At 43.3% G+C, this 20,461-nt stretch overlaps 1 protein-coding gene across 3 annotated transcripts in view; it reads left to right on the forward strand.

The window, feature by feature from the left end:
* The first annotated feature begins 1,358 nt into the window (after positions 1-1,358).
* LOC141156879 (tenascin-R-like) overlaps positions 1,359-20,461 on the forward strand; it is a 746,139-nt gene continuing 727,036 nt past the window's right edge. For 2 of the 3 annotated variants that reach the window (XM_073643380.1, XM_073643378.1), the window contains exon 1: positions 1,359-1,662. The gene's annotated coding sequence lies outside the window, so the exon portion shown is untranslated. Of the gene's footprint in view, positions 1,663-2,944; positions 3,049-20,461 lie in introns of all 3 variants that reach the window. The other variant, XM_073643379.1, reaches the window with a different exon arrangement.

Genomic DNA, 20,461 nt, shown 5'->3' on the forward strand with positions numbered 1-20,461 from the left:
TACATAGATACATGGATGTGGAGGAAAGAGGAAAATTGACAAGAAATGTCTTTGAAGGTTGGTGCAAATGGTGGAAAAAAGACCACGTCAAACATCCAAAAACCTGAAGGCCAACCTGGAACAGTCTGTAGGTCATGGTTTCAACAAGTACCATATGCCGCACACTAAACCAAGCAGAGCTGCAGAGCTTTATGGGTGAAGGCCGAGGAAGAAACCATTGCTGAAAAAAAGACATAAAAAGGAACAACTGATCTTTGCCAAAGAGTACCCTGAAAACCACAATCCTTCTAGGAAAATGTTCTGCAGACAGATGAAACAAAAATAGAGCTTTTTGGCAATGCAAAACAACAGTTTGTTTACAGATGGCACAATGAAGCTTATAAAGAAAAGAACACCTTACCAACAGTTAAGCATGGTGGAGGATCCATAATGCTGTGGGGTTGCTTTGCTGCATACTGGAGGCCTTGACCGTAGCACAGGAATCATGAAATCAGAGAATTATCAAGAGATTTTAGAGCGAGATGTCCTACCCAGTGTAAGAAAACTTGGTTTGAGTAGAAGATTATGAGTCCTCCAGCAAGACAATGACCCAAAGCATACATCCAAAAGTACACAGGAATGGTTGAAAAAGAAAAAACTGACTGTTTTAAAATGGCCAGCAATGAGTCCTGAGTCTGACCTCAATCCCATTGAAAATCTTAGGAGTGAGCTGAAATCTGCCATTGGGAAAGAACCCTGCAAACATTCAAGAGCTTGAACAAACTGCAAAGGAAAAGTGTGAGAAAATTCCAGCTGAGAAGTGCATGAAGCTTATAGATGGCTCCAAGAAACGTTTGGAGGCTGTCAGCAATGCCAAAGGGTGTGCAACCAAGTATTAATTAGGGCTTTTATTGCTGCACATGCAGTTTCTTCTGTTTCTTCTTTGAAATTGCAACATGGACGTTGTAAAACAATGTTTTATTATTGTATTACTTTGGACCACTAATTAAAAAATCCTGAGGATATAACTTTGGTAAATTTCCATTTGTTTCTGAAGATCTTGTACAGTCTATGAAAAAAAATAAAGGGGTGCCAATAATGGTGAGCAGCACTGTACATATATATACATACACAAACATACATATATATACATATATATATATATACACATGCATATATATACACATACATATATATATATATATACACATACATATAAACACATATGTACACAGACACACACACACACATATATATATATATATATATTTATATATATACATACATACATACATACATATATACATTTATTCTGTGTGGGTCACTGCTTTTTTTTTCTTGCCAGCTATATGTATCCCAGTCTGTCCACTAGGGGGCCATGGTAGACTGAGCACAGTTGAAGGGCTAAGGGAGAAGGAATATGACAGTGCCTGCTTTCTGCACTCTAATAAACCCCAGCAGGATCAGCTACGGGTGCACAGTGTACTAAAGGCAGTGTGATCCGAGAAATCCTGCAACAGATACCCAGTCCTACAGCTAGAGACCTTGGCTGTCCCTTGCAAGGGAAGGTGGGGAACTGAAGACCCTATTACTGCTGGATTGTGTGGAAGCTGCAGAACAAGCCCAACATCCCTCCAACCTGAATCAGTGCTCCATCCATCCCAGCTCAGCCTTCCCAGCCGGGTGAGTTTCCCCTCCAGTACTTCTCAATCTTGCCTTGCTGAGCTGATTCATTTTTTCAGCACCTTGGACAGCTCTGCTCTAAACTGCCCATAGCTCACAATGGATGTGTATATACAATATGCTTTCCAATTAGAATGCAATTATAGCCAGCATTCCAATGATACAGGTCTCCCAAGTAGCAATGTGATATATTTTATAGTTAGAAAATCTAGAAATTACCCTGCTTTGCAGCAATCCTCTGGCTGGAAAGGCTGAAAAACGTGATATTCTGCCTATTGCCTATTATAATTTACCTCCTGGAGAGAATATTTCAGGGTGTTTAGCAATGTAAGAGTTAAGCAGGCAGCAGTAACATTGTATCACAGTATAAATAGATATTTATTCTTACTTTTGTAATAATATTGAGATTTAAGATTTGTAGGGAAATTATGCACAGGGCTGATTGCCTACCTATAACTCCAGACATTAACACAGCCAGATACACAGTATTTAAGTTTCTATCAGCTTAATAGCATATGTGAGAGGGGAAGGAAAGCAATTTAATATAGAGATAGCTTGCAGCAGCAGTCCAAGGAGTGTTTAATATTGATCCAATCTTGTGCAAAATGCTGTTCTGATAGAGAGGCAGGAAAAACTGCACTTCACTGTAGGTCCTTGGCTTTATACAGGTTTAGTTGTCTTATAAAGTGCTGGAAGGTGGAGAGGAACTTACTCCAGGGGTCCCTTACAGTATTATAGGGTACCTTAGGGTACCGTTAGGTTTAGCTGTATTGGCTCAGGATGAGTAACGCAATACATAGGTTGCCTGCTCCAAAGTTAGGGCATGATAAAGCAAGCAACTTGCAAATTAACTAAGGCTTCTGTAAAGTCACCTAATGATACAGTCATATTGAGGGATTCTTGCTGCTGGTTTATTATTCCTGGCTGTGTCATGGCAAAGCAAGTGTTTGCAACAGTCTATTGATATTGAGGTTGGACTCATCTTTAATTTCTTCTAAATGGCAGATAGCTGGCTCTGTGTGCTACTAGGACTTGGCTTTGGAGGTAATGATTGCACAAATGAATATTCATCAGGTCATCTTTCAAGCCTTTTAATTACGTTGACATACCTGGCGTTTCACTAGTTTTGAAGGTTACTTTGTATCCATGATGTGGTAGGTGTATGAAGCGTTTATGATCTCAGAGAAGTGAACGATTGTAGTTATTCTAATATGGAGAGAGACCTCAGAGTCCTCTCATCATTCATTCTGCACCCTTCTCTTCCATTGTTACACTTTTGAAGGAAACAGCGGGGAACCACTAAGAACCTCTCCTGACTAATTACAGAAGATAACGCGAGAGACTTTCAGTAATATTAAGATTACATACATCTTCAAGTGCTTAAAGGTAAAGGATTTCACGTGATTTCTGGAATGTGATGTTGGATACTTGTTGGGGTTACTTAACGTTGGTGGTTGGTCGTATTCCATTCCAATTTCTTGAGCCATTAAATAAAGATAGTTGGTCAGACATTGCCTACGAAACTCATGTCTGTAATCATAGCTGGATTAAATTTGTAGACTTTCAGCCCAGGAGAATCATATAAACGTTAGGGTCCCATCAATGTGGTACACCTTGCCATGGCTGATGGGCTCTAATGAATTGTTAGGGTCCCAACAAAGGGATGCGCTTTGTTGCAGCTGTTGGGCTCTCATGAATTGCTAGGGTTCCATCAAAGGGGTACGCCTTACTGTGGATCATGGGCTTTCATGAATTGTTAGGGTCTCATCAAAGGGGTACACCTTGCCGTGGCTGATGGGCTCTCATGAATTGTTGGGGTCCCATCAAAGGGGCATGCCTTACCCTGGCTAATGGGCTCTCATGAATTGTTGATGTCCCATCAAAGGGGTACACCTTACCCTTGCTGATGGGCTCTCATGAATTGTTAGAGTCCCATCAAAGGGGTATGTCTTACCTTGGCTGATGGACTCTCATGAATTTTTAGGGTCCCATGAAAGGTGTACGCCTTGCCGTGGCTTATGGGCTCTCATGAATTGTTAGGGTGTCATCCAAGGGGTACACCTTGCCGCAGCTGATGGACTCTCATGAATTATTAGGGTCCCATCAAAGGAGTATCAAGAGAATATAGTCGGCACTCAGTATAGCTAGGGTGGTGCACGTGGAAAACATTGTGAGTTGTGGAATAAATGAATCAACCATCAACACGTGAGTGCTGGAATTTGCTTTTCCATCAAAGCAGTACACCTTGACACAGTAGATGGGCTCTCATGAATTGTTAGGATCCCATCAAAGGAGTACGCCTTACCATGGCTCATGGGCTCTCATGTATTGGCCAATTTGTGCACTAAGTACCTTGATTTTTTTACATTATTCTATAGCAGTAATGCAGTTCCGATTTAATGTATTCAATGTTTCAGTATGGAGCTGTATTTTCTTGGTTATATTGAGTAGTTGTGATGGCTTGCACCTGTTCACATTTGCTTTATTCTATTTGAAGGTGCTGGTCAGTTTTTTTATTTTTGTAATCAATCGTATGTGATTTATTTCTTTGGCGCTTTACAGGTATTTTATTTTTAGAAAAATGTTGTATTTACGGATGTATCATGTGTAGTATATGGAGGATCGTAGGAGATATATTTCAAGAGCACTTCAATATTTATGTACATTCAATCCTGCTATAGGCATTTTACATATTCTTCAATATTACAATCAAACTTTACCGGAATTATATTTCACGTTCATGGTGGTAAACAAATGCAGATTATTTGTTACCATGTGACGTTATGCCATTTTCTAAAACACTTTCTGTATAAATTCTTCATGGTGTTAAGAATCTAGACTTGCAGTCACCTAATGGAAACATTAATTTTTTTTCACTTCCAGAGGATTAAAAACTCTCTGGGTCATGTGATGATCACACAGATGCACAGTCCAGAGCAGATACAGTTCAGTTATCAGAGCTCTCCATTATAATGGGCCATGCACCTGTGTGATCATCGCATTGCCCTGAGCATCAGATATAATGCATAGACTTCACCAAAGAAAGTCTAAGATATTGCAACCGCACACCAAGATACATATTACATGTAGTGAGTGGACTGATGTGACTCAGTGTGAATATTCAGCCTACAGTAGAGTCAGACTTGGGTCTTCGCCGGTGCTTTTAATATTTGTTTTGCTCTAGAATATCTGGCTGTATAGCCGAGCAACTCCGTTTATTATAAAGTGCTGTATGTATCTGATGTCTGAAGCATCACCTATCTGGATTTAAAAGCTAAAAAAAGGATATGTCATTATAGCAAATGTCTCAAACACTGAATGTTTCCTTATAAAATGTCTACTGTAGGACGTATTATAGTTTTTCACATCTGTTCATTTATACCGATGGAGTTTGTCATTAGAGAGACTTATACTGATACCACAATGTGTTCTATCTATCCATCTACCGCATCTCTCCAGCTATAGATCTATCTGCCTATTATCTATATCTATCTGTCTCTCATACCCATCTACAGTTCTCTCTGATAGCTCTATCCTATCTATTTCTCTCTCTCATATCTAAACACTAAAAATGCGATGAAGCAGCACCAGCAGCACCAGACTACTACTTTTTGGGTGCCAAGCCTCCATGACACATACCTAAGTCATCTTTCAATATAGTAAAGAAAAAGGAGGCAGCGCCCCAAAACATGATTGTGCAAATAGTGAACTGTTTATTGTCCCTTGTGGTGATGTGTCGGATCCATAACAGAATCTTTCTCTCTCTTATCTATCTATCTATCTATCTATCTATCTATCTATCTATCTATCTATCTATCCATCCATCTATCTATTTCCCCAAAAATTAGAAATTGTGCTTTAATAGCCTTTTGGGGCTCAGCAACATTTTGGTTCAACTGAGAATCTTTTTCAAGCACTGTTTCTACTTTTTCTTAAATTGTGTGCTGCCTTCATTTTTGGGGGGAATTATTTGGACAATCGGTCAATGCCTGGAAGGTTCGGGCACCCGTATTACTTTGCATTGCATTGTTTGCTAGTGCTGATTTCAATTTTCTTTCTTTCTTTCTTTCTTTCTTTCTTTCTTTCTTTCTTTCTTTCTTTCTTTCTTTCTTTCTTTCTTTCTTTCTTTCTTTCTTTCTTTCTTTCTTCCCCATATCTATCTATCTATCTATCCCATATCTATCTATCCCATATCTATCTATCTATCTATCTATCTATCTATCTATCTATCTATCTATCTATCTATCTATCTATCTATCTGTTTCAGTATAGCGAGCAAACCTGTTACATAATCCTAACTCAGTTTATTTTATTCATTGACTTGTTCACCTTTGCTACATTGTTACATATCTAGAACCAGGTGTCGTATCCATTTGATAATCATATACCTAATTTATTCTTATGATTGTTTTTATTGCATTCAATAGATTCCTGTAACTGTAGCAGGGACTTACTGTACAGTAAATCCCTTTGTTAACGTAAATCCTTGTCACCTGCCTCCGCCAAACCAGAACCTTCCTAATCTTCAGTTATGGATGTCTTTTGTCCTGGCTTTATACAGTCTATTAATAAATCTTTTATTTAGGAGCACTGATGGAACAATGTCTAGAAATTGCCCTCCACCGGGTCTGTCTTTTTCCCTCCTTCCCTTTGTCCTCAGTTCATTAATTCCAAGAGTAGATTAAGAGCGTAAAATAATATAGTTACAAGCTCCTTTTCTTGCCTTTGCAGATTTATTTTTGTGTTAACTGCAGGCTCTTAAAGTTGGAATAAATATTACGCTGTGAACTGGAACTGTGCAGACCAGGTTCCCTGGTAGACTTGGCGTTCATTATGCTTCTTGTCTTTGATAGGATGCGAGTCAGGGGAGGGAATGTCCCAACGCTTAGAAATGTGGGTTCTTCTTTCTTGTCTTCAAAAGCAATAAACAAAAATAGATTTGTGTGTGTGTGATTGTTCTGTATAATAACAGATGTACGGCAATTTTCTGCAAGTCTCTGGCAGGGAAAATATTGGTTTATATATACTCGGCCAAGCTTCATTGCTAGACTCCTAGCTAAGAAAGAGCCTGAAATTGAACCTCATGATGGGGCAATGCTCTGCAGATTACTCATGTACGGTATTTAGAAAACAATTTGGTACCATAAATGGGGTAATGGAGCAGAGACAATACAACGGAGATGGATGAATTTTTCCCTGTGTGAACATAATTGATTAAGAAATAGCATGGAGGTGTGAAAACTGTTCCAAGGGGTCAACGGCTGGTAGGCAACCCATTTGTGGTTGGGGGCACTCTGGTTATTCAACATGGATTAAACAGAGATTTTTGGCTTATTTTAAAATCTTAACTCATAAATGTTTAGGATTCATGTCTACAGCAAAGCCATGGACAAATACTATAGTGTATATCTTGTCGCTGGAATATAAGCCCCACAATTGGCCTTGAGAAGATATGACATCATAAAACTACAAAAAAGTACCTAACATGTTCTAGAGTAAAGTTCTGGAAGTTCTCCATTATTCTCCAGTGTCCTCTAAATTAATGGGCATAACCTAAAGGTGTTGTCCAGGACTATTATATCATTTTTTTTACTATGGGCCTAAAAACTAACAGGCAGCTAGTTCCTAACATAGGCTGCTCTCTTCTACCAGGCGTCGGATGGGCCAGGGAAATCACAGACTGTAGGCAGGTAGAGGGGCTGGGAATCACAGACCGGAGGCAGACAGAGGAGCTGTGGAATCACAGACCAAAGGCAGGTGGAGGATCCAGGGAAATCACAGACCGGAGGCAGGTAGAGGGGTCGGGGAATCACAGACTGGAGGCAGGCGGAGGGGCCAGGGAATCATAGACCGGAGGCAGGTGGAGGTACTAGGGAATCATAGACCAGAGGCAGGCGGAGGGGCTGGGGAATCACATACCAGAGGCAGGCGGAGGGGCCAGGGGAATCACAGACCGGAGGCAGGTGGAGGTACTAGGGAATCATAGACCAGAGGCAGGCGGAGGGGCTGGGGAATCACATACCAGAGGCAGGCGGAGGGGCCAGGGGAATCACAGACCGGAGGCAGGTAGAGGGGCTGGGAATCACAGACCAAAGGCAGGTGGAGGATCCAGGGAAATCACAGACCGGAGGCAGGCAGAGGGGCCGGGGAATGACAGACCGAAGGCAGGCGGAGAGGCTGTGAATCACAGACCGGAGGCAGGCAGAGGGGCTGGAGAATCACTGACCGGAGGCAGGTGAAGGGGCTGAGAATCACAGACCGGAGGCAGGCGCAGGGTCCAGGGAATCACTGACCGGAGGCAGGTACAGGGGTCGGGGAATCATATACCGAAGGCAGGCGGAGGGGCTGGGAATCACAGACTGGAGGCAGGCAGAGGAGCCATAGAATCACAGACCGAAGGCAGGCAGAGGATCCAGGGAAATCACAGACCAGAGGCAGGTAGAGGGGTCGGGGAATCACAGACCAAAGGCAGGCAGAGGGGCTGGGAATCACAGACTGGAGGTAGGCGGAGGGGCTGGAGAATCACAGACTGGAGGCAGGCGGGGGGCTAAGAATCACAGACTGGAGGCAGGCGGAGGGGCTGGAGAATCACAGACTGGAGGCAGGCGGGGGGCTGAGAATCACAGACCGGAGGCAGGCCGAGGGTCCAGGGAAATCACAGACCGGAGGCAGGTAGAGGGGTCGGGGAATCATAGACCGAAGGCAGGCAGAGGGGCTAGGAATCACAGACTAGAGGCAGGCAGAGGAGCCATGGAATCACAGACCGAAGGCAGGCGGAGGATCCAGGGAAATCACAGACCGGAGGCAGGTAGAGGGGCCGGGGAATCACAGACTGAAGACAAGTGGAGGGGCCGGGGAATGACAGACCGAAGGCAGGCGGAGAGGCTGGGAATCACAGACCGGAGGCAGGCAGAGGGGCTGGAGAATCACAGACCGAGGCAGGTGGAGGGGCTGAGAATCACAGACCGGAGGCTGGCGCAGGGTCCAGGGAATCACAGACCGGAGGCAGGTAGAGGGGTCGGGGAATCATATACCGAAGGCAGGCGGAGGGGCTGGGAATCACAGACTGGAGGCAGGCAGAGGAGCCATGGAATCACAGACCGAAGGCAGGCAGAGGATCCAGGGAAATCACAGACCAGAGGCAGGTAGAGGGGTCGGGGAATCACAGACCAAAGGCAGGCGGAGGGGCTGGGAATCACAGACTGGAGGCAGGCTGAGGGGCTGGGGAATCACAGACCGGAGGCAGGCGGAGGGGCTGGGGAATCACAGACCGGAGGCAGGCGAAGGGGCCAGGGAATCACAGACTGGAGGCAGGCAGGTTGGCCGGGGAATGACAGACTGGAGGCAGGCAGGTTGGCCGGGGAATCACAGACCGGAGGTAGGCACAGACCCAGTGCACAGTCCAGCCCCTGTGCACCAAAATTTAATTAGCAGAAAATGTCAAATCCTGACTAAAGAAGAACAATAAAGTAGGTTTCTTCACCAAAGGTATCAATGTAATCTGTATTACAAATATGTTTGTACTGTATAGTACAAAATCATGCTAACATGTTCTCTTTAACATTTTATGAATCTCTTCGGGAGCCTTTTTTTACATGCATTTTTTGGGCTAAAAATCTATTTTTCAATAGGGTTTCATTAAACAAAAATTAACCATTTGACTTTTACAACTTCTTCACCCTCAGTGTGTCACATTAAAGAACAGACTGCAGAAAGAGTTAGCAGAGAGTCCATCAGTGAGTTGCTTCTGATGGCTGGGTCTTTGAGTTGGTCATAAAATTAGCCTAGAGGATGGTTCAAAAGAGCAAAGATAACAATTACAGACCCTGTTGTTAGACGAACTCACTGACAGATTAACGGTTACCTCATTCTGTGAACCCATTATTAAAAATGCTCCAAAACTGTCCAGCAGGAGTGAATCATAGTGGACCATCATCTAACATTCATAAAAGATTAAAGATATCCAATTCATCTCCAAAAATGTTCTCCCACTTTTTCAGTGTCCGTTAAGGGAGATTTACATATTGTAGTTGGGAAATGTAATATAACAGTATCGTTCTCATATAAAACAGCTATATTGTAAAAACAGGCGAACACATCATCCTGCCCCAACTGTGCAGTCTTAATTTCCTGTCCTGTGCTCTGGCAGCTGCTGCCCCTCCTCGCCATTAACCCTGCGGCATTTAGTTTGAAGTTAACGAAGCCCTGGCAAGCGAGAGCATCACTGATTGATCAGCTGATCAATGAGTCCCTCTGCTCATTTAATTTAATCAGCAATCAATTAGCGCTGGTGCAGTAATTGTGTGAATATCTGAATGTCCAGCACAGACCTCACAAACAAGAGCAAAGCCCTGAGGTGTTGCCAGAGTGAACATGCAAGGACACGAGCCAACCTCTGCCAGCTCAATCCTGGCTGCAGAATCGCTGTACATTGCAGGAGAAAGGCGTCATCAGCGAAATGTCCAGTGTCAGAAATCAGATGGTCACACTTATAAATATATTCATTTATAGATCATGGCAGTAATGTTGAAGACCCAGCCTGCCTTATACTAAAGCCTCTGCGTCAAATCGATGACAGGTCGCATCCCGTCCATGTGAATGCAGCTTCTGCTTCCCTGTTTTCATGCCCTTTAGATTTCCAAGACGAATTTTAGCTGCTCCGTGCTAAACACTTCTGTCGTTTAAATAATTTGTGTGTCTCTTACTTACACGGAAACACGGAGGATTAGTCCCACTGTCATTTAAATTTTTTGAGTGGATCTGCCGCTCACCTTCAGCACGTTGACAGCAAACATCTGCGTATAAGCTGCAAATGCTGTGTCAATAATAAAGAAAAATCCGACGTGTGCAGTCATTATACCCTACAGAGTATCAGGACAGACCCCTTAAAGGGAATCTGTCACCAGATTATTGCCTCCTAATCTGAGAGCAGCATAATGTAGAGACAGAGACCCTGATTCCAGAAATGTGTCACTTACTGTAGTTTTGATAAAATCACTGTTTTATCAGCAGGAGATTATCCCTACAAGACTAGTAAACTTGCTGCCATGTAGTCCATACCCATGAGCTCTGTATAGCCACGCCCCCACCACTGATTGGCCTGCTTTCTGCTTATGCACAAATCAGTGGTGGGAGCGGGGTTATACAGAACTCAGTAATTAGAGAACTGGTAAATCTGCAGTAGATAAAACTGTGATTTTATCAAAACTACAGCAAGCAGCCCAGTAAGTGACATATTAGTGGAATCAGGGTCTTTGTATCTACATCATACTGCTCTTAGATAGGGTAGCAAAAACCCGGTGACAGATTCCCTTTAAAGTTAAAAAGGTTGTCCACTACTTTTACATTGATGACCTATCTTTACGATAGGTCATCAATGTCTGATCGGCCGGGGCCTGACACCCGGCACCCCCACCGATCAGCTGGCCTGAAGTACTCACTCGACGAGCTGCTCCGTCTACTTCTTGTGGCCAAGGCTTGGTACTGCACATTCATCTCCTATTCAAATCAACAGGAGGCAGATGTCTAGTACCTTGCAGCGGCTACTACAAGTAGATGGAGCAGCTTGGCAAGTGAGCACTTTGTGCCGGCGGCACAGATACTAGCTGATCGGCGGGGGTGCCGGGTGTCGGACTACAGACGATCAGACATTGATGACCTATTCTAAGGATAAGTTTCACGCCAGGTGTGGGAAAGACTTAGTGCAACACAAAGGGAAAAGGGAAAGGGAGCCCAGACACTAGAGAAAGGGGGAAGTGGAGACCTCCTAGTCTGGTCTAGTGTCACCCTGTCTCAACTACCATCCCTATATTGCCTCTTCAACAATCGCCGCATGCGTGCCTCACCCTGACTTTCCCTGGCGTATGGCTAAGGCTAGGGAAGGGAGGAGATGAGCACTAGTTGATCTCCACTAAACTCTATAGATAACAAGGGTAGACAAACAGGGGGGAATTGCTTAGCTTTAGACGATTCCAGACAAATGCGCACACGGCCTCAAGCTCGAGAGAGAACGAAGTACTGCTCTTGCTAAAGCCTCACAAGTAGTAATGAATATCACTGGCACCTCCCTCTCCGACACACCAGGTATTTATACACCCAGGCCAGGGAGCTAATTAGCCAGAGGGAGGTAACCACTGGGTCCTAGAGACAGCCAGCCTCTAAGAAGATGTCTGTAATGCCAAATGTAAAGATCTCCTAAAACCCACTGCAGGGCGACTGTCTGTCACCTCTGAAACACCCGTGACAATAGGTCATTAATGTTAAAGTAGTGGACAACCTCTTTAAGGCTTATGCATACTATGTCTACAACTTCCAAGAAGTTATATGACACCTATGATGATCGAGTAGGTGTGGCATTGCCATTCAAGGTCTTTGAATCCAGGGAAGGCATCTGGGTAGAGTTGGTGCAAATCAAATCACAGGAATGGGTATTCCCATCTCCAAGATCCTGTCCCAATATGTAGTAGGTGTAATAATAATAATATTAGCAAATACATCCAATTAGAAATGTAGTATAGTTCTCCTGATTAGCTATGTCACTTACCCCACGTGCAAAGCATTGCAGTAGCTTAGATATCCATGGTTAGAGCCACTAACAACTAACTGTCACTATATCAGTGGTCGCAACCATATATATCTAAGCTATTGCAATACCCTGCACATAGGTTAATCAATATAGCTAATCAGAAGAACTATACTACATTTCTAATTGGAGGTATTTGCTAATATTATTATTATTATACCTATTACATATTGAGATAGGATCCTGGAGATGGGAATACCCCTTTGAAGCAGATAACGTAGCCCTGGGATATCACGGCTCAGATCTATCTATTTTGACATCGGCTTGTACAATGCTACTTTATCTTTTCCTCTTAAGTGAGAAAACCTTCTGCGACAAGATATCAAAATGATCCGTTATTTGCCAAGTTACATTTTGCCACACTGCAGCCGTCTTACGTACATGGCCACCTCCAGAATTGAGGATCCTAAATTGCCATCTGTTGCTTATAAACCTTTACATCCTGATTCAGAAAATAATTTCAGGTTCCTTTAAACTAGAGATAAATGAATATTCTCTGCTGAGTCTTTATATGATGCTTCGCTCTCATTTTCTACAAATCCCGAATCTGGCGAGTCGATTCTATCATCTCGTCTAAATCCATTAGTTGCATTCCACCGTTTCCCTCATCAATGGCCTTCTACCGAACATCTGCCTGTCGAATGTTGTCAAAGACGGATCTGGTCTCTGTGATGATGAGTAATTCAATTAAATGTATTATAGTCAAAGAAATATGTTTGGCATTTCTGCCGGATGTTGTGAATATAAAATACAACAAACTACACAAAATGGTAAAGACAATCTGTCACCATGGAAAACCTGCCTGAACTGTAACAAAGCTTCTATAGGTGAACAATGAATATTTATCTCTGAACTCACTTTCATGCCAATGCAGTAAGCAAACAGCAATGGAACCGATTGACTCTGATACTCAGAGATATACTGTAGTACGGCTGAATCCTACATACTTTGTTAGTGTTCAGGGCACAAATCAGTGGTACCTGGTGGCTAGATGGGAGTCCCACAAATATTTTACCTTCCAGAGTCCCTGACGTGGCTTTTTCTTTAGCCTAGCCATCTGTGCGTTGCGTCACACAGGTGACGTTGCACCAGCCCTGACAAATGAAATGCCTTTCACCGGAAGACACCGGAAAGTAAAACATTTGTGGGACTTCCATCTAGCTGCCAGGTAGCACTGATCTGGACACTGGACCGGAGTTCCGAGAATCAATACGCTCAACTCTACTGTCGGCTGGACGATACAATCTTTCAGCCATCTCGACTGTCTCTCTCATACACACGAGCACCCCTGTGTTCTCCAGGAAAGCTGAAAGCAGCTGACAGATATCTCTGCAAGGAGCTTATCACTTGGAGATCAAAGAAATGGGCAGTCCGAAATCAGACATACCAGATCATCATCTACCCTGGCAATCGGTTATTAGAGTCGAAATCGGTGGGTTCAGCAGACGTTAGTCTAATGTGTATGGTGACCTTAAGTTCAGAAATGTCATGTCTATTTTTCTTGCAATATATTCACTATGATTGCTTATATATTGCCAAAATATTCTGTAGCGCTTTACAGACATTATCATCACTGTCTCCATCAGGGGTGGATTAAGAGTAGCAAGGGCCCCAGGCAGTTTACACTGTGTTCCAAATTATTTTGCAAATAATATTTTCTCAGATTTTCCCAAATTACCTATATGAATTGCAGTCATTGTAATTTTCCAGTCAAATAACTATTAGAGTACAATTGAAAGGTTTTTGTACAAACTGCAGCAAGATCATTTTCATGCATGATAATGCCCCGTCTCATGCTGCACATAACACATCTGCATCTCTGGCTGCTATGGGCATAAAAGGGGACAAACTTATGGTGCGGCACCCATGCTCCCCTGACCTCAACCCCATTGAGAACCTCTGGAGCATCATCAAAAGGAATGTCTATGATGGCGGGAGGCAGTTCACATCTAAGCAACAGCTCTGGGAGGGTATTCTGTCCTCATGCAAAACAATTAAAGCAGAAACCATCCAAAACCTGACAAATTTAATGGACAAGAGAGTTCAGAAGCTCCTTTCGAACAAGGAGTCCTATGTGCAAATGTAACATCACGTAGAATAAAGTTTTGAGTTGAAAACTGTTTGATTTCAGTTTGTAATAACCTGCTATTGCTTATAATTTCAAAAATGACCATTTTTTTGTTCTTTATTAAAATGAAAAGGTTGAAAACTCTGCTGTGCATAATAATTTGGAACATGCATTTTAAGTGCAGTTTGAGTTTTTTATTTTTTTAAAAATATACTGTTATCATAGGCAGTTTGTACAAAAAACTTTCAATTGTACTCTAATAGTTATTTGACTGGAAAATTACAATGACTGCAATTCATATAAGTAATTTGGGAAAATCTGAGAAAATATTATTTGCATAATAATTTGGAACATAGTGTAGAAGGCGTGGTCCCCCCCACACACACCTGATATATCACGTGACATGTCACATGATCCCCTGTGATAGATCATGTGATAGTTCACATCAAATTAATTTGGCACAATATTAATTCTAATAATTTTTTTTAGGCTGTGTGCCCACTATCCGTTTTTTAAGCGTTTTCGCAGCTGCAATTCCGCTGCAGAAATGCTTAAAAAATGCTTGGTAGAAGGTCTGCCATGTTCCCCAATGATAATCCGCATGTGCTGTGCACATGCTGCGGAAATTTCCACTGCGGATTATCATTGTGGAAAAATCTGCAGCACTACCAATTATTTTGCGGAAGCGCGGCGTTTTCGCCGCCATTGACTTGCATTGGAACGCAGGGAATCCGCATCACTGCATCTGTACATGCGGATAACATGCGTTCAATGTGTGGATGGTACCCGGGTTTGAAGAAGAGGAGACTCTCCTCCGGACCCGGGTACTATAGAACCTGTAAAAAAAGAATAAAATAAAAAATAAATATTATACTTACCTTCTGATGGCCCCCGGTGTCTTTATCCGATGCATCCTGGCTTGCCGGCAGCTCGCGATGGTCCGAAAAGGACCGGCCGTGACGTCATTTAGTTATGTGACGGGTCACGCGACCGCTGACGTCGGCAGGCCATCAGAAGGTAATTATATATTTATTTTTTACCATTCTTTTACGGTCACACTATATAAATCCATGCCGGTTGCATGGATTTATATAGTGTGACCAAGTTGTCAAGCACTTTCCAAGTGATGCTAAAATCGCTTGGAAAGCGCTTGTCAACCGGCATGCGGAAATGCATGTGAAGAACGCTTCACTTCCGCATGTCCCTGGCAGGAAAAACGCATGTACAATCCGCATGTACAATCCGCATGTACAATCCGCATGCATTTTTTCTGCCAGGGAGATGCAGAAACGCTCAAAAAAAATCGGAAGCATTTCTGCATCGTGGGCACATAGCCTTACATTAATTGTATGACTCAATATTGAGCACACGTAGCCATCTATACACAGCAGGAGGCCGCACATAGCCATCTATACACAGCAGGAGGCCGCACGTAGCCATCTATACACAGCAGGAGGCCGCACGTAGCCATCTATACACAGCAGGAGGCCGCACGTAGCCATCTATACACAGCGGGAGGCCGCACGGCGCCATTTATACACAGCGGGAGGCCGCACGGCGCCATCTATACAGAGCAGGAGGCCGCATGGCGCCATCTATACACAGCGGGAGGCCGCACGGCGCCACCTATACACAGCGGGAGGCCGCACGGCGCCATCTATACACAGCGGGAGGCCACACGGCGCCACCTATACACAGCAGGGGGCCGCACGGTGTCATCTATACACAGCAGGGGGCCGCCCGATGCCATCTATACACAGCGGGAGGCCGCACGATGCCATTTATACACAGCGGGAGGCCGCACGATGCCATTTATACACAGCGGGAGGCCGCATGGCGCCATCTATACACAGCGGGAGGCCGCACGGCTCCATCTATACACAGCAGGAGGCCGCACGGCGCCATCTATACACAGCAGGAGGCCACACGGCGCCATCTATACACAGCGGGAGGCCACACGGCGCCCCCCCAGAGACAGCAGGAGGCCGCATGGTGCCATCTATACTAAGCTGGAGGCCGCACGCAGTCACGCATGCAGTCACGCACACACACAAACATATACAGACATATACATACACGCATAAACACAAAAATACATATAAACAGACATCACACAATGATATCTGCCTGCACACACACACACACATGCACACACACTCACCATCCCCCGGCTCGGCTCCAGTCCTCCTGCTCTTTTCCGGTGCAGCACTGCAGGCCGGGTGAGCACTGCGTGACGTCACAGCTAGGAGACACGGCCGCGCACAGGGCCGTGTCTCCTAGCAGTGACGCTGCCGGGCCAGCACAGGGAAGTTAACTGCTGCAGTGCTGGCCCGGCCGAAGAAGAAGCAGCGGCCGTGCGCAGCTGCTGGGGGAGCAGTCCGGGGGCCCCCTTGCCACTGTCTACGGGTATGTGCTGCGGCGCCGCACATATAATGAGGGCAATCTGGCCATAGACACCCCGGAGCCCCGGGCCCCCTGGAGGTTAGGGGCCCCGGGCGGCATCCCAGATTGCCCTCTTTATAATCCGCCTATGGTCTCCATTGAGGCTCACAATCTACATTCCCTATCAGTCTGTCTTTGGAGTGTGTGAGGAAACCGGAGAACCTGGAGGAAACCCACGCAACACAGGGAGAGCATACAAACTCCTTGCAGATGTTGTCCTTGGTGGGATTTGAACCCAAGACCCCAGCGCTGCAAAGCAACAGTGCTAACCACTGAGCCACCATACAGTGCTAACCACTGAGCCACCATGCAGGGCTAATCACTTTCCATAAAGTAGTTCAAGACCTTTTTTCATGGTAGATTCTTTTTAAGTCCTTTAGTAGGTTTGGGATGTTTGGCAAAGAATAAACATAGTTCATAAAGAGGCTTTAATACATTGTTTGGACAAGCACAAAAATGTAACAAGTTCCTATTCTTGATCTGAACATTTTTATACATTCCAACTCTTGATAATTGAAAATTCCCAACAACCCCTTTACTCTAAAGATGTCCCCAAAGTACCCCATAAAGTGCCCGCAATTTGGTGCTCTGGTGCTGGACTGGATCTCACCACTGAGTTGGGCACCTTGATGAAGATGGCTGGTGTAGCTGCTCTTTAGTGAACGTGTCCCTGTTCATTGATAGCTGCTGTCTAGGTATAATATAGACGGGGCATCACAGTCAAATCATGGTGACACCAGGAAATCTCCAACAGTGAAAATCCATGGCAAAATAAAGGAACAGTAGATGTAGTGTGGATAGCAGCAACATTTTTAGGTTTTACAATGTTACCATAACAGTGCCGACCAAAGTTCCAGCCAATGCCCCACTGCATGCCATAATGCCCCTTACTTGCCATAGTCCCATATTCCAGCCACTATGTTCTTAATCAGTGCAACTGAGCCCACAGTCAGGATATGACACATGTTCTTACACTGGGGACACTTCATGGATGAAGTGATCTCTAGTAGAGCGCCTCCGCTGGGGAGCACTATCCTACTTAAATTAGTAATTTTGGAGGTATTTTGAGCTTTATCAAGAACAATTGGACATCTCAACAGTTGAAGACTTTCCTAACAATTTGAGAAGCGCTGGTGTATAAGGATTTCTCATTCTTCAGTCTCTGGTTTCTGGCACATAATGGATAATCATTAGCTCATCCTACAATTTAGCTTCCCTTACTGTTTTTAATCACAATGAATGAAGACTTAAATCAATCAAGAAATAGGAAGACCTGCCACAATTTGAATATTTGCAAAATTGCCAGCGTTATGAAGCTCACAATCTGCAGTTAATAGCATATTACAGTATCAAAGTGTTTTCACTTAGGATGTAATCCTGTGCAAAGGAGAACAGCGCCTCAAAGCAAACATTTACTTGTATTGACAAACAGACAAGTATATTTCCGGCAACAATTGCATTCTTTCATATAATAGCCCCGTCTAATGTCTACATGTGTTTTGTTGTTTTTATGTGTGTTTTTTTTTATTGCTTGATGGCTCAATCTGAAAAGCTTAATGTCTTATTTCTTAGGTGCTGAATGTTCTGTTAATAATGGTTACTTACTATACAATTAAGACACAGTATTCGCAATCTTTCAGTCTTATTAGACAATATGGATTGCCCAATCTTGATATTAGAGAACGCCTCATAATTGCTTCGTTTGCATAATCCCTATGTGCAGGCTGACAATTGAAAGGCTTATACTGAGAATGGTGTGACAGGGATTTGGGGGGATTAAAATTTGGGAAAACACAAGGCAATGCAGTTTACTAATCAAATGTTATAGCTGCACAATTATAGCTAAATAGATCAGGTTACTTACGTTCTACTTTTCTATCGATATGTTTCTACAACGTAATGGAGCTTGATCTTTATGTAATTGTATTTGAGTCTTTCATTGGGGCAATATTTGGAAACTAATACTTGGCTGTCAAAGTACTGTACAATCATAATACCTCTCTTCCCCCTAATTATCTCTGTTGTAAACCATGGTCTTTTCTGCTAAAACCCAAAACCGTGTACAGAAATTTGATGGATCCAAGTAAGGTAGCAGATCTTTCTTCAGTATAACTATATTACAGAGCACGCCTGAGACAGACATAGGTCAAATAAAAACCTTACAGGGCTATTCCCCTAAAAAGCAAGAAACTTACTGATAGATGGGGGTTCTGACCACTGGGACCTTTAGCAAACCCAAGATCGGTGCTCTAGAACTCTGATAGTTGGCCCAATCATGTATGGAGCTGAGGTGCGCATGATCGGTCCTTTTTCCATTTTCTGTGGGACAGCCTGGAAAACAGTACTTTACTTGGTAGTCCCATAAACAATGAATGGAGCGGAGGCTGAGCATGCCAACTTAAGCTCCATTCATGACTTGACTGCAGAACTTCATTCTCAGGGTTCTAGGGAACCATTCTTGGGATCATTGTGGGTCCCAATGGTTGAACCTCCAAAGATAAGCAAGTTATACCTTATACAGATAGGGGATGACTTGCTTTTCATTGGAGGTCCAACCTATGGATAGGGGATATCTTTTTTGGGACCAGTGCTCTTAAAGATACTAGGCATGTTTCTTGTATTCACGTCACCTACAAGAACCCACCAAGTGGTACTTCAGTCAAAATTACTGTACGGCACTTGAAGTTTCTCCTGAAATGGTTTGGATAATATTTGGTTGTCTTGGCAAGTGTATTGCCCTATGTGTCTACTTCCATTATGGTGAGAAGGCCATCATCAACATTGAAGGTACAGTTTTACCAATTACAGTACATAAAACAGTGACTAGAACCACATTGATGACCTTAACCTTGTGCTTTTTACATAAGGGCAATGAAGGCAATTTCTCTTCAATGACTGTAATATTTTCAATAATTTCTATTTTAAAACTGCTGTGATAAGTGTTTGACCTCATTTATATGAACATATCCATTCTGGCTCATAATATGGTTAATGGTATTGTAGCTTCTCTAAGCTTTAACGCTAAGCTTTTGATTCACTTATCAAGTTTTTCCCTAGAAGTTCTCAATGCAGCGCTCCTAGGACAGATATTGGTCTGATTTAACCCATGATTTTTTTTTTCAAACGTGAGTATGTATCACTTCTAAGCTTGTGTGTATGAGGCCAAAGAAGGAACCCATTAAGGTTCCTAATCATGTGAATTTGTATGTTTTACTAAAGTGTTTTTTCTCTAAAGTGTAATGTTTTTGTAACATCTTTATCTTGAAGGCACTGTTAAAAGTATTTCCCCAAATTTACTACAGAATAGAGCTGAAGCCTTGCATGCATACCCCCATTCCATTCAAAATGACGCTGTATAAAGTCCCATTCTTAGAGATAGGATATTACATTAAATTTTTTGAAAAGCCCTTATAATACTGCTAAAATATAAGGTTATACCACAATTACTGGTAAATTAACAGATGTGTCCACCCTTAAGGCATCCATTTATCCAGGGTCAGACACACCATTGGTGGAACATTTGCAGCCGTGCAGGGGCTCAAGAGGTAAGAGGTCCTATTTTCAACTCCAAAGCAGGTGGAATGGTGCATTATGATGAGCAATTAAACTTCATAGGGCCCATATATTAATCTTGCAAAGGGGCCCTTTTCTGTCTATGTTCACCAGTTGCATATAGAATTGAATCGCTCTTGGCCGACAGTCATCTC

Source organism: Phyllobates terribilis, unplaced genomic scaffold, assembly GCF_046119375.1.
Source record: "Phyllobates terribilis strain yellow unplaced genomic scaffold, ASM4611937v1 Scaffold_8__6_contigs__length_399053987, whole genome shotgun sequence".
NCBI classification, from domain to species: Eukaryota; Metazoa; Chordata; class Amphibia; order Anura; family Dendrobatidae; genus Phyllobates; species Phyllobates terribilis.